This window comes from Agrilus planipennis, unplaced genomic scaffold (assembly GCF_000699045.2).
Source record: "Agrilus planipennis isolate EAB-ADULT unplaced genomic scaffold, Apla_2.0 scaffold122, whole genome shotgun sequence".
NCBI lineage: Eukaryota > Metazoa > Arthropoda > Insecta > Coleoptera > Buprestidae > Agrilus > Agrilus planipennis.
In genome coordinates, this window is record NW_020438884.1 from 705917 (window position 1) to 717253 (window position 11337).

Below are 11337 nucleotides of genomic sequence, written 5' to 3' on the forward strand. Positions count from 1 at the left end.
CAACATTTTCAACAATAATAGTCGTTGCCATTTTAGTAAAACCGTCCACTTATGCACGGCCACTTAAATGCTCCTCGACATGACAATTACAACGATCCTTTGCAGTTCGACTGATGATCGAGCGTGCGTGTGTAGGCAAAAATTTATGCAAATTATTTTCAGTTATACGAGTGCCTTATTTCGTTCAATAATTCACTCTCACAAGAGAATGCCGTTTTAATTTAACAAACGAAATGAGACACGGTGTAAATGAACCTGTTCGATTAAACTGAACTGAACTTCATGAGGTACTATCGATATCTTATGGATCTGCGAATTGAGATACCAAAACGAGAAAAATACAGGGATGTACCCAAAAAATGATTGATTGTCTTTGTGTTTTTACCACATCTTATTCCGCAAAATTTTAAAGATACTTTGATAATGTGATTAAGCTCTGTAAATAGGAATCAAGGAATATAAATATTTCATAAGGAAGAAACTTAATATTATTGATTTATTTAAACGAAAATATTTAAATAGAAAAGTTGAAAAAATCATACCAAGAAAGCCTAGGTGATCGAATAAAATCATATTTATCATTACAATATAAGAATTCAAATGTATTTATCCCTTTTTAACATAATCCCCGCAATTAATCCGTATACATTTGCGATCATTATATAGATAATATTTTTCTTATTATCTTAATCATAGTTTCACTTAAAATAGTTAATTATTAAATTTTTTTTAATTTCTATATTGATAGGTATTTTCGGTACTACCCCGAGCGCCTTAGTATTGTAGTAACTCCTTTCATAGATGTCGCATCATTCCCTACGCTACTTCAGCTAGTTTGATGTCACATAAATTGAAAATTGGTGTCGCACATTATATATACAGTGATGTTTGTTCCCATTGACTAAAAAACGGGCCATCTGGAATGTTAATTTCACACTTTAATCTAGTCAGTTAAGACGTTGATGTGCTATGGGGTTGGTGAACGTGAAAACGCAAATGTTTCGTACGTTACGTAGAAAGTCACGTAAACAGCTTACGTTAACGTTCTACGTCAGGTAGGTTCGCAAACTGTCTATTATCTAGGACTAAGATATAATACATATGTACATTCATATCTATGGCTTGTATCCAAAAGTACTATTGGGATCCGTCAAATGGGAGAAGCCTAAAAACATGGCGCCGTTTAGGGGAAATTTATCGTAGTTCCTATAGTGTACCGTGCGATTTCCAAGTTTTTAAATTACGATAAAATGGTAAGTATTGACACAATATGTGATTGGGCTGACACAAAGCCTCGGAAAGGAAATTTCGTTGAAGGTGAGCGGAAATAACAAATTCCGTCAAGTTTACTGCCTACTTTTTATAAACTTCGGATTTAAAAAGTGATTACCGTTATATAATTGGTGAGGTGATTCTGGGTGATTTAAGCAATATCATATCAATGACTTGCACGTGCAAAGCCGATTTAAGAACGTTGCAAACACATTATTGCAATTTTATTGTGTTGCAGCAGGTAGGTTCTTAACCTCAAAATACTTATATCGTATTATTGGAATTGTGTTAAATCAATTACACAGGAATAAATAAGTTCTCACTTTATAATTTTAGTATGATTCTAGTTTTAAATATTAAGGTTATGGCTGATGGTAAATACTTGCTGAAATATAATAATGTGCATTAAAATGACGTGAACAAATTCTTATTCCGGAATTCACTTCTTTGATACCTACTGCTTTCATCCAAGCTTCTATTAGTTTACTTTTTTCTCTAATTTTCCGAATATATTTATTACATATATAAAACGGTTAGTTTTTATTGGAAAGTAGTTAATGTAGGTGAAGAGTGAAGATCTATGTCTGAAGTGCTATTGCAGCTTTTCACTGAACATATTAACTTTGTATTTGATTTAACTTAAGAAGAAAACTTCGTCGATTCCATCATCAAAAAAATTTTTACTTTTTTAACGTGTTTTATTATTTTAATAAACAATTTTACAATTTGCGTGCACAGTTCCTATGTAAATTTTTCCCTCATTCGAGTTATAAATTTTGCCACCAGATGGTGTATACCCATTTGACGGATCCCAATAGTGGTATGACATCATATGCGATGGTATACTAGCCATAAATGTATCTATTATTCGAATTCCGCGGATAGATTTAAGGGTCGTCCGAAGTGTCACAGTCGTACGCTTAGCCATTATTTCAACCAAAGGCATTCCGGTGTCGTTATAGATCGCGGTCGCAACAGTTGCGGCAGCATCGCCGCATTGACTGGGGCGACATTCGTCGGTTTCGATTCTGTTTATTGACATTCGATGTCACGAAACTACTATTTGTCTTCGAAAAAATACCAGTCAATCGGCTTCTGACTGAATGAATGCCGCATGAATTGAAAAAAAGCGGCTGGTATGTATCAGGAAATGTATCCAGATATAGCAAAGCATTCACCTAATATAAAAATTACATATATCTTTGCATATATTTTATGTTTTTAAAATATATAATTTCACCTACTTGTCCCCTGCTTCTCTAAAAACCGTCTTAAATTAACTGTCCAGGTTTCGCACCCGTGCAGAGCCCTGCTGTTTAACGATATTTTTCGAATTTCTAAATTTACCGTTCTCAAGCAATGAGGTGACTTCTTTTTATTGAAGGTGACTCGACCCTGCCCTATCGTCTGCTTTATATGCCTATTACTCCATTCTTCCTGACTTATCCTACTAGATACCGAAAATCACTCACTTACTAATTTTTCGTCTCGTATTTTAACATGTGCTCTTTTCCTAGTTTTTCTTCCCTTGCATACCAGTATTTTTGTTTTACTTTTATTTACTATCATATAATACTGTTTTGTCAGTACCGCTTCCATCTTATTTAAGGTTATCTATAACTCCTTCTTGCTAGATACTAATACTGCTATATCATCTGCAAATCTAAGCATATTAATGTTCCTGTCCATATGTAATTGAAGTTGTCCTGTCTTTAATGATGTTAACCGATATTTAAATTAAAAAGCAGATTCCCTTCCTAATATTTACTACGTTGCTGCTCAAGTTCTATAACTGTGTGTTTCTATATAAACTATAATATATCACTCTTCTAACTTTGTATATCATCCTTACATTTTTAAGTAGGTATATTTAACATCTTATCCCATTTAACACTGTTAAAAGTTTTTTCTAAATTTAGGAATCTTATGTACCCGCTCTTTGTCTTTTTTATTGTTTTCTCTATTGTTATCTGTAAAACTACAATAACTACCCATGTTCCTTTATTTCTTCTAAATCCCAATTGATCTACCCTTAATAGTTCTTCCGCCCTATGTTTTCTGTGCGATTCTAGTTAATGTTTTTGACACATGGGAAGTTACGCACATAAAAATAAAATTGCAAAACTAAATTTAATATAAGCACATGCATTTTTAAAACCGTATGTGCATTGTTGAACGGTTACAGTTAACAGTAAGTAATTTGCAATATTTCGTTTTGTAAACGTGTATTTATAATCCTAGAGAATGGAAAATATTTTTTTTTCAATATATGTACAAATCAGTAAAAAACAAGCTTCCTTGTGGGTAAATGTAAACCTTTTACATTTGCCGCCCTTACGTGCCAGTTAATATTTAAATAAAGCCTTTCTTTTTCCTTCGAACTCATCCATTTTCGTTGGCCATGCTTCAAGAATTATGGTTAGCGAATTCGGAATTTCAATAAAGGCGAGTGCTTTTCGCTTCCTTTACGTTTTCCATTTTGATCCTATACAACCAACACACATACACACATCGGGGAAGTAGCCAGCGTAAATTATACACCCTTCTACTTTACAAAGGTCAGCCAATCTTGTCCAGCAAATGTATGCTTAATTTTTTCCTGGTAACAACTACATATAACCTGTATTTAGGATTCCTCATGTAACAGTAAAAACTGACCTTTATCATTTGTCAATCCTTAACGTAATATCTTAACTAGAAGAAGTCGCCGATTTTCGATATGTGTGGAAAAACTTATGTGCTTGCGATTGGTTAGATTGGCAACCCGAAAAGGGTTATTTAAAGCGCATGTTTGCGAAACGTTGACAGTGGGTGAGGCAGAAAAGAATGTTAAATGTCTTAGATTCGATATTCAAGACGAAAAACGAAATGTCGTGGATAGAAAACGTTAGAAGTGAGAAGGTATTGGAAAATATAGGAGAACAAACGGAAGTCAATATGGAAAATGTATAATAGGGGGATAAGATATCTTCTGATTCATGAATGGTAATTGTTCTGTGTTACAAAGACATCATCCAGTTTATGTTTATCTTTAGTATAATTCTTAGATTGTATTGCTTTATTAATCTCCGACGATATGGAAATATATATCTATCTGTATATTTTGTAAATAGATGTTGTTTCCGACCAGCTAAACTAATTGTATTATTTGATTTTCCCAGACTTCAAATTTCTCGAAGGGTACCAACCAACCCCTAATCAGTAACTTCAGAACCAGATGTACTTTCAGGTATCAACCACTTCTACTTTTTCCATAATTATTGTGGGGGTTGGAGTAAATTATAAATGTGTGTACTATTAAGATTCTAAACCGGCTGAAGTGGACATGAATCCGTAGATCCCAAAATGACTTGAGGTAGAGGGGTTTTAGCCGGTAGGTCCGTGGACACCTTCCTCGGGAATCCGAGGAGGTGTGTGTCCAGTCAGTTTCCAGACTTATGGCCTTGATAATGATCACACTGGACACTGAATTTTGGGTTCGCTTATCGTGTTCCAAATTCTTGTGCAGTTTCTACGGATCAGTTAGGTTGGGGCAGCAGTTATTCATTCTTGTGCTGTAATCAATATGTGTTGTCTTTCTCATGAGGGCCCGATCTAGCAATTTAGCTGCTCTGGGCAAAAATAATATTTGCCGCCCTTAGCAATGACACCTTGTAGGTAAGTTATGAGCATGGTACAATTCTTAACCGACCAGCGTATGTAGGTATGTAATATTGTTGGAAAATTTTCTTGTATTCTCTACTCAAAAATCATTAAAAATCATAACATTTCGGGTGGTCAAAAGAATGTGTTTCCTGTTTCCTATTTGTTTTCATGCTTAGCTGCTTATTGGGAGACAACAGTAAGAAAATTATTCTACCCACTACCATCCACCTATTCTCACGATTTGAAAAAAGAGGCTAAAAGGAATCTTCCGCCCTATTCTTCAGCTTTGCAATACAATACAGGCTGGAGGAACAGTCCATCTAGCAACGGTATTAGATGATGAGAAATAAACACGTAAAAGTCAGATCGATTAAATTAATACTTAGAAACTTAGATGATTAAATAAAAAACACTTGATGCATATTTAATAGAAAAGCAATGGCTATACCTCATTTTTTCGGATTCTCTGGAGTATGATTTTTGTTGTTCGTATAGTTTACCTTTTCCCTTTAGAAACAGACCAGTGCACAGCATCGAAAGAAAGGATAAAGATGGTAAAATAAGAGGCTTCTACCGCATTCGTCGAACAAGAGTTATGTGCGGATTGTTAGAACAAAACGACGTAAAACAAGTCGGAAGCGGTCCCGCGGGAGCCGTGGCGAGAGAATACACGGCGTCGCGAGCGCCGCGACGCTCTCCTTTCGCGCAATATACGAGTGTTCCGGGAATGTTACTGCGGGAGAAGAACGATGCGCCCTACGGGACTCCAATTTTTAAATAATTGACTTCAGTCCGCTGTAAAATGAATTACTGTTCCAGGGCGATATCGGTTTGAACTGAAAGCAATCGCTGCCCTACTCCCCTTTATTTTTACAAACTGCTCATCTTACAATTTCTCTCGTTTCTTTTAAACCACACACAACCCTCTTGAATGATAATTTACAAATGTTGCACACAATGAAAAGAAATATACATTTTTGAAATAATTACTAAATAGTAATCAGCAAAATTAGTCTTGGTCTTACCGTCTTGGTCATGGTCTTGCGAAAAAGACCAAGGCCGAACGAAAAAGACCAAGACTAAACCCAAGAGCAAGATAAATACGCAACACTAAACGAAAAATTATATTGTTACTTCCGGTGGATTTATGAGTTAAACTATTTGAAGCAACTCTTTTCTTGGAGCAAAACATTTTTATATTTCATTTACTTTCTCTAGCGATGGGCCGCTTCCATTATCTTGGATGAGCGCTGGCAAAATCGTAGTTCCTTAAACATACTTTTTCATACAGTACCTGCCAAATGTTTTGTTCAATCATGAATAATAGTGCGAGTCGAAAACAAGCGTGAAAGCCTTTAATATGTCTTCAAATATAAATAAATATCTCGTTGATATTTTCAGTAGTAAATGGTACCAATAACAGCACATTTGAGCAATGCTATTGTAGTGGATAAAATGGTCAATTTTTCCGTGCAGTACTGTACGGATTCTACGCTCCTCACCGGTTAAGAGTTTGGCCGAGAGTTGTCTCCTTCCTTTTTTGGCCTAGTGCTGTTCTTTTCTACTTTGCGCCGATCAAACTGAAGGTCACATCGCTACAGAAAGTAAACGAAGTATAGTATTTGAACTTTTCAGTGTGCTTTACTAGATTTTAACACTAAAAAAAAAAAAAGAAACTTTACCACTGTTTGAAAAAAAAGATCTACAACAAAGTCGTCAGAGTAAATGTCCTTTGTTTCTATGCCTGGATAAGACATGGTTGAAATATAGAGACAAACTAATATCCCAAATGTTCTTATCTTAGTTTTCCTTTGCTCATCACTACTGCTAAATAGTTTAGTTTAAATAAGCACATTATTGTTTTTAGATTTAGTGATGAACTTAACCTCAAACTATTTTCTCGCACTTACTGCTGGGGTAGGAGTTTATTCATCAGTGATGGCAACAGCGTTCTGAATGTAGTTAATACCCTAACATTTAAAAAGAGATAAAGTTTTTGGATGGAGTTAATCTCCGAAACTACTAATCCGATTTCAAAAATTTTTCCACCAGTGGGTACTTAGAGTGGATCTTGACGATATATGTTATTACTTTTAAATAAAAGGTCTTTTTTGTGACGACTAAATTTAGAAACGGAAGTTGACGAAAAAAAGTAGACCTATAGGTACCCGATGTTCTTCGTTATCAGTCGTCATTAGATGACAAATATTGTTACATTATTCTACAAATACGAAGAACACCTAAACAATAGTCCAAGAATATAAATACGTAGTGTCTGTAGTCTCCTTCGAATTTCATTAAGGTCAATGCTTGAATTATATATATGTATATTATACTTTGTTGCATTTAAAAGAAGAGTTGACAAATGCATCACAATATATAAATCACAAAGCTTATCGCATGTCTTTCTCTTTTCTTACAAAACGACGAAAATTAAGAAAGTCCCGTTCCAAACCGTTCGCTTTTAGCGTTTATCAGATGTGACCGCAATACATTGGTTAATGTGACGGATTCGATTCCAGAGCTCGCGTTTATTGGACCTGTTCGCCGTCGGATCCTTGCTCGTCCACAATAATCTTCTCGCTCTGTTATCTCGTCAATTCTTCTTCATTTACTCTTTTCTCTTCTTTTACTTATACCGACCTCTAGAGAACACATTCACGATAAAATTAAATGCAACGCATTGCATGTTTCATCCCTATCTCTTCCTTTATATTGAGTAAGTGGAAAACAGTAGCACGCAGATGCAAGATTATAATTATTTATACCATTTCCATTACCACTTCACCAAACAATTATAGAGTTACTGAACCAGAAGGCATCAAATATTTGACTTCAGGTAGTTTTAGGGTTTGCTTAGTTATTTTTAAAAAGGGTCCACGTGTTTTTACATAGTAATCCCAAACTTTCAAAACAAAATACAATTCCAAATATCAAGAAAAAGATAAGACATTTAAATCGCAAAAACTTTTGCTGCAGTCAAAAGTATTTTTTTAATATTCTCTTATCCAATTAGTTTTGAACACTTCTTAGAGGGAAAGTTTTATCAACTTTTGCCCCCCCCTCTTCTCACATAAAGGTATCGTAAAGCGTTACCTAACCCCCCCTTTCCACTCCTTATGTAGCGCATGCATCGTTACGGTTTTAGGTTTGAATTTCTAATAGTACCAACGTAATACAATTTTAAATAATTTCTACTAAAGGTAAACCTTGCCACCTCCCACCCCCTGACGCCGGCAACAAAATCGTAATATCAAGCAGGACTCCTCCCTCCTTCTAATTGACATTACATAATTTATGAAAAATCTCTTATGACCATGCGTAATAAATGGATTTTATGGTGTGATACAAATTAAGTAAATATATTGAGAAATATATCTGTTTGTTTGTCACCGTGGCTTAATTTTATTAGGCGAGTTTAACTGTTATTAAAGAACCGCCGTCCTCAATTGTATTATTTTCCTAACGGATTTATAATCGGTACATACGAACGGTTTTTCAGTAATGCGTTAATTGAAAGAGGAAAGATTGAAAATGTAACAATAATAATAATAATTAATTCTATCGATTTCACAACAATTCGAAAGTGGAACAAATTACATTATTATCGCTGCCATTATCGAGTTAGTAGGCCGTAATTGTTTTGATGCAATTTTTAAACAAAGCAAACAATTTAATTCCGTTCAAGCATTTTTACTATCTATAACAATACAAAACTGTTATCGGCCACTCTATCTGGGTATGTCAGTCACCTTAAAATAAGCCACGCATAGTGACGTGCGAGACTGCGATGAGATGCTCAGCACGTTCAAGATTTAAATAATGCCCTTCGAACCAGAAAACTTCTATGTATGAATCATTTTGTGAATAAAATTGAAAAATGAAAAACAACGGTTTTCTTTGTTTTATTTTTATGACTATTGCAACTTGCATTGTTTTAATGGAACGTACAGATAAATTTTATGATTTCGAATAAATACAAATATTACCTCCTCAATAGAGAATATACCTACTAAATCAATAAGGTATGTATAAAAAGATAATACGAAAGATTAAAAATAAAAGATAATAACGAAATATGAAAAACCTGCAATTACATCATACGCAGTGCTATATATACAGGTGGGGCTTAGGGGAGCTGCAGCCCTGAAAGTCTTAGATAAAAGGTCTCGTATTCATAAAACAATTTAAATAATAGTGAAAACTAAACACTCTTTCAAGTAATAAAATCCAGCAATCATTATTTCAAATAAATTGTAAAATTTGTACCTACCACCTTCTTTGTGTTTTTCAACAATTTTTTACTTACATATTTTTTTGTATAATTTTATTAGGCAAGAGTAAAAATAATATCAAGTAAAACAGTTATTTTGCCACTTCCTCCAAATATGCTCAGATATGTTCAGGCTTAGCTATTATTATTGTGATGGATATAACTGTTGATAATTGCACCGAAGACTAATTATAAAAGACTAATAAAAAATTATTTTTTTATTAAACCATTACCGATAGACAATATAGAGTCCTTATAAGAGGGACATCTCACCACATAGCACCACACAAAGCCGGTAGTAGTCGCATGGATAAATTCAATTAGAATACAAGGCAATTTAATATTTCAAATTAATTGACAATGTACGATAAGTAATGATTTTATTTGTTATACTATCAAGGCAAAGTGTCTTTAATTAATTGTTCTGTTCATCAACAAAAAGAATTATCAATTTTGATAGCCGTTACAATTATAAAAATGCTGTTTTTCATTACCTATTTTATCTGACACCATTCATCATGATAATTTATTACAAAATAGAGGCTAAACTCAACGAATTTCTTAAAGAATTGCTTCAATTCTGTCTCGTTAATTAGATACTTTATCAAACTAAAAAACCAATTTTATGCTATTCGTGTTATTTTAACTATGTACACGTCCTAAATTAAATGTAGCTACATACGAGTATTTACACGATGAAGGGATAAAATATTTGTGTATGTTTTTACTTTCGAAAACTATATCGCACTAATCGGACATATTCTTTTGTTTGATTAACCTTCAATTGGTATTAACGACATTCTACATACTACAAAACACTACAAATACCTAACAGAAACCAGCCAATTGTTGGATAATAGCAATTTACTCATAAATTAATACTTTACTTGTTTCTCGTATTTCTACGCTTGAAGGAGAATACTTGAACACTTAAACAAAAATTAAATGTTTATTAAATTATTTTGGCGGTTGTTTTTTATAAATTTAATAACTTTTAACACCTTTTGCTTTTGTTTTCACAGCTATTATAAAGAAGGGATAAATCGCGAACAGAATTTATTAAATACCATATAATTATGGATTGTTTGGTTTAGAAAAGTTACCTTTACAGGCCTATTCGAGTCATTCGAGTAGTAGTGTTCTAATTGTCCTTCAATAAGGACCGTTGAAAAGGATATTCTGTAAAATCCGTAGACTACAAATCGTTATTAACTTGAAAATCCTGCCAACTTATTCAGAGCTCAGTACATCGATATACATAAACGAGAGCCCAATTTTATCGTCAGTAATGTTTGGTCCATTTTGTTAAAATGTGGAATTTGAATATACGTTGATTTAATTAAGAATTTAATTCCTTAACAATAACACTTTGATTGTTTATTAGTAGAAACTATTACTACTACTACTACTTAAAATGTTTACTACAGTATTCATTTGACGAACTAATTAAAATTGTTGACCTTACATAGTTTTCTGTTAAAATTGCATATATATACTCAATTAACGAACAAACTTGAAATTCTGATTTTATTCTCAACGTCTAAAAATAATTTGAATGATCCCGCCAAACAGGAACAGGTCAACATTTTCCACTTAATACAGAGGAAACTTATTTCTTACCTTGCTGCCATCTTCTCTAAATGGTGGCCTCCGTTTCCGTTTGTTCAACCCTGTAACAAAAAGGAAATAGATGCACTTAACACTCTGGTTTTCGTGAATCGCGTGAGACGCATTTCAAATTACATCTGCTTATGTTTGCAAGGTATTAAAATGCACTTCACAACCAGTTTTATCTTCTTTGATGCGTAAAACTAAGTGAACTATATAACTCGCCTGTAATACTACATATTATACTTATTTGGTATGTAAGTAAGTGAGGCAGTAGGTAGTTAATATGTAGTACTTACTAACAGCTAATCGTTTCGATGTTTATTCGATCCCTAAAAAAAGTACAATAAAACAAGATAAGATATGAAGTTCCCCAATATTTTGCGCGCGCGATAGGGATATTTATGCATGTTGTACACAGCACATATAATACGTACTATACGTCGCATTCGATAATGTGTGAGTGTGTGTCTATACTGTATGTATATGCGTATATGTATATGTGCAACATGCGATTTCGATTACGTTTGATTTTAAAC

At 33.7% G+C, this 11337-nt stretch overlaps 1 protein-coding gene across 1 annotated transcript in view; it reads right to left on the reverse strand.

Annotated features, from left to right (window-relative positions):
- The window catches only part of LOC108736364 (putative uncharacterized protein DDB_G0291608), a 315598-nt gene extending 304461 nt beyond the window's left edge, over nucleotides 1–11137 (reverse strand). The window contains exons 1-2 of the mRNA XM_025981600.1: nucleotides 11098–11137; nucleotides 10811–10860 (exon numbers count right to left, since the gene is read on the reverse strand). The gene's annotated coding sequence lies outside the window, so the exon portion shown is untranslated. The remainder of the gene's footprint in view (nucleotides 1–10810; nucleotides 10861–11097) is intronic.
- Nucleotides 11138–11337: the final 200 nt, after the last annotated feature.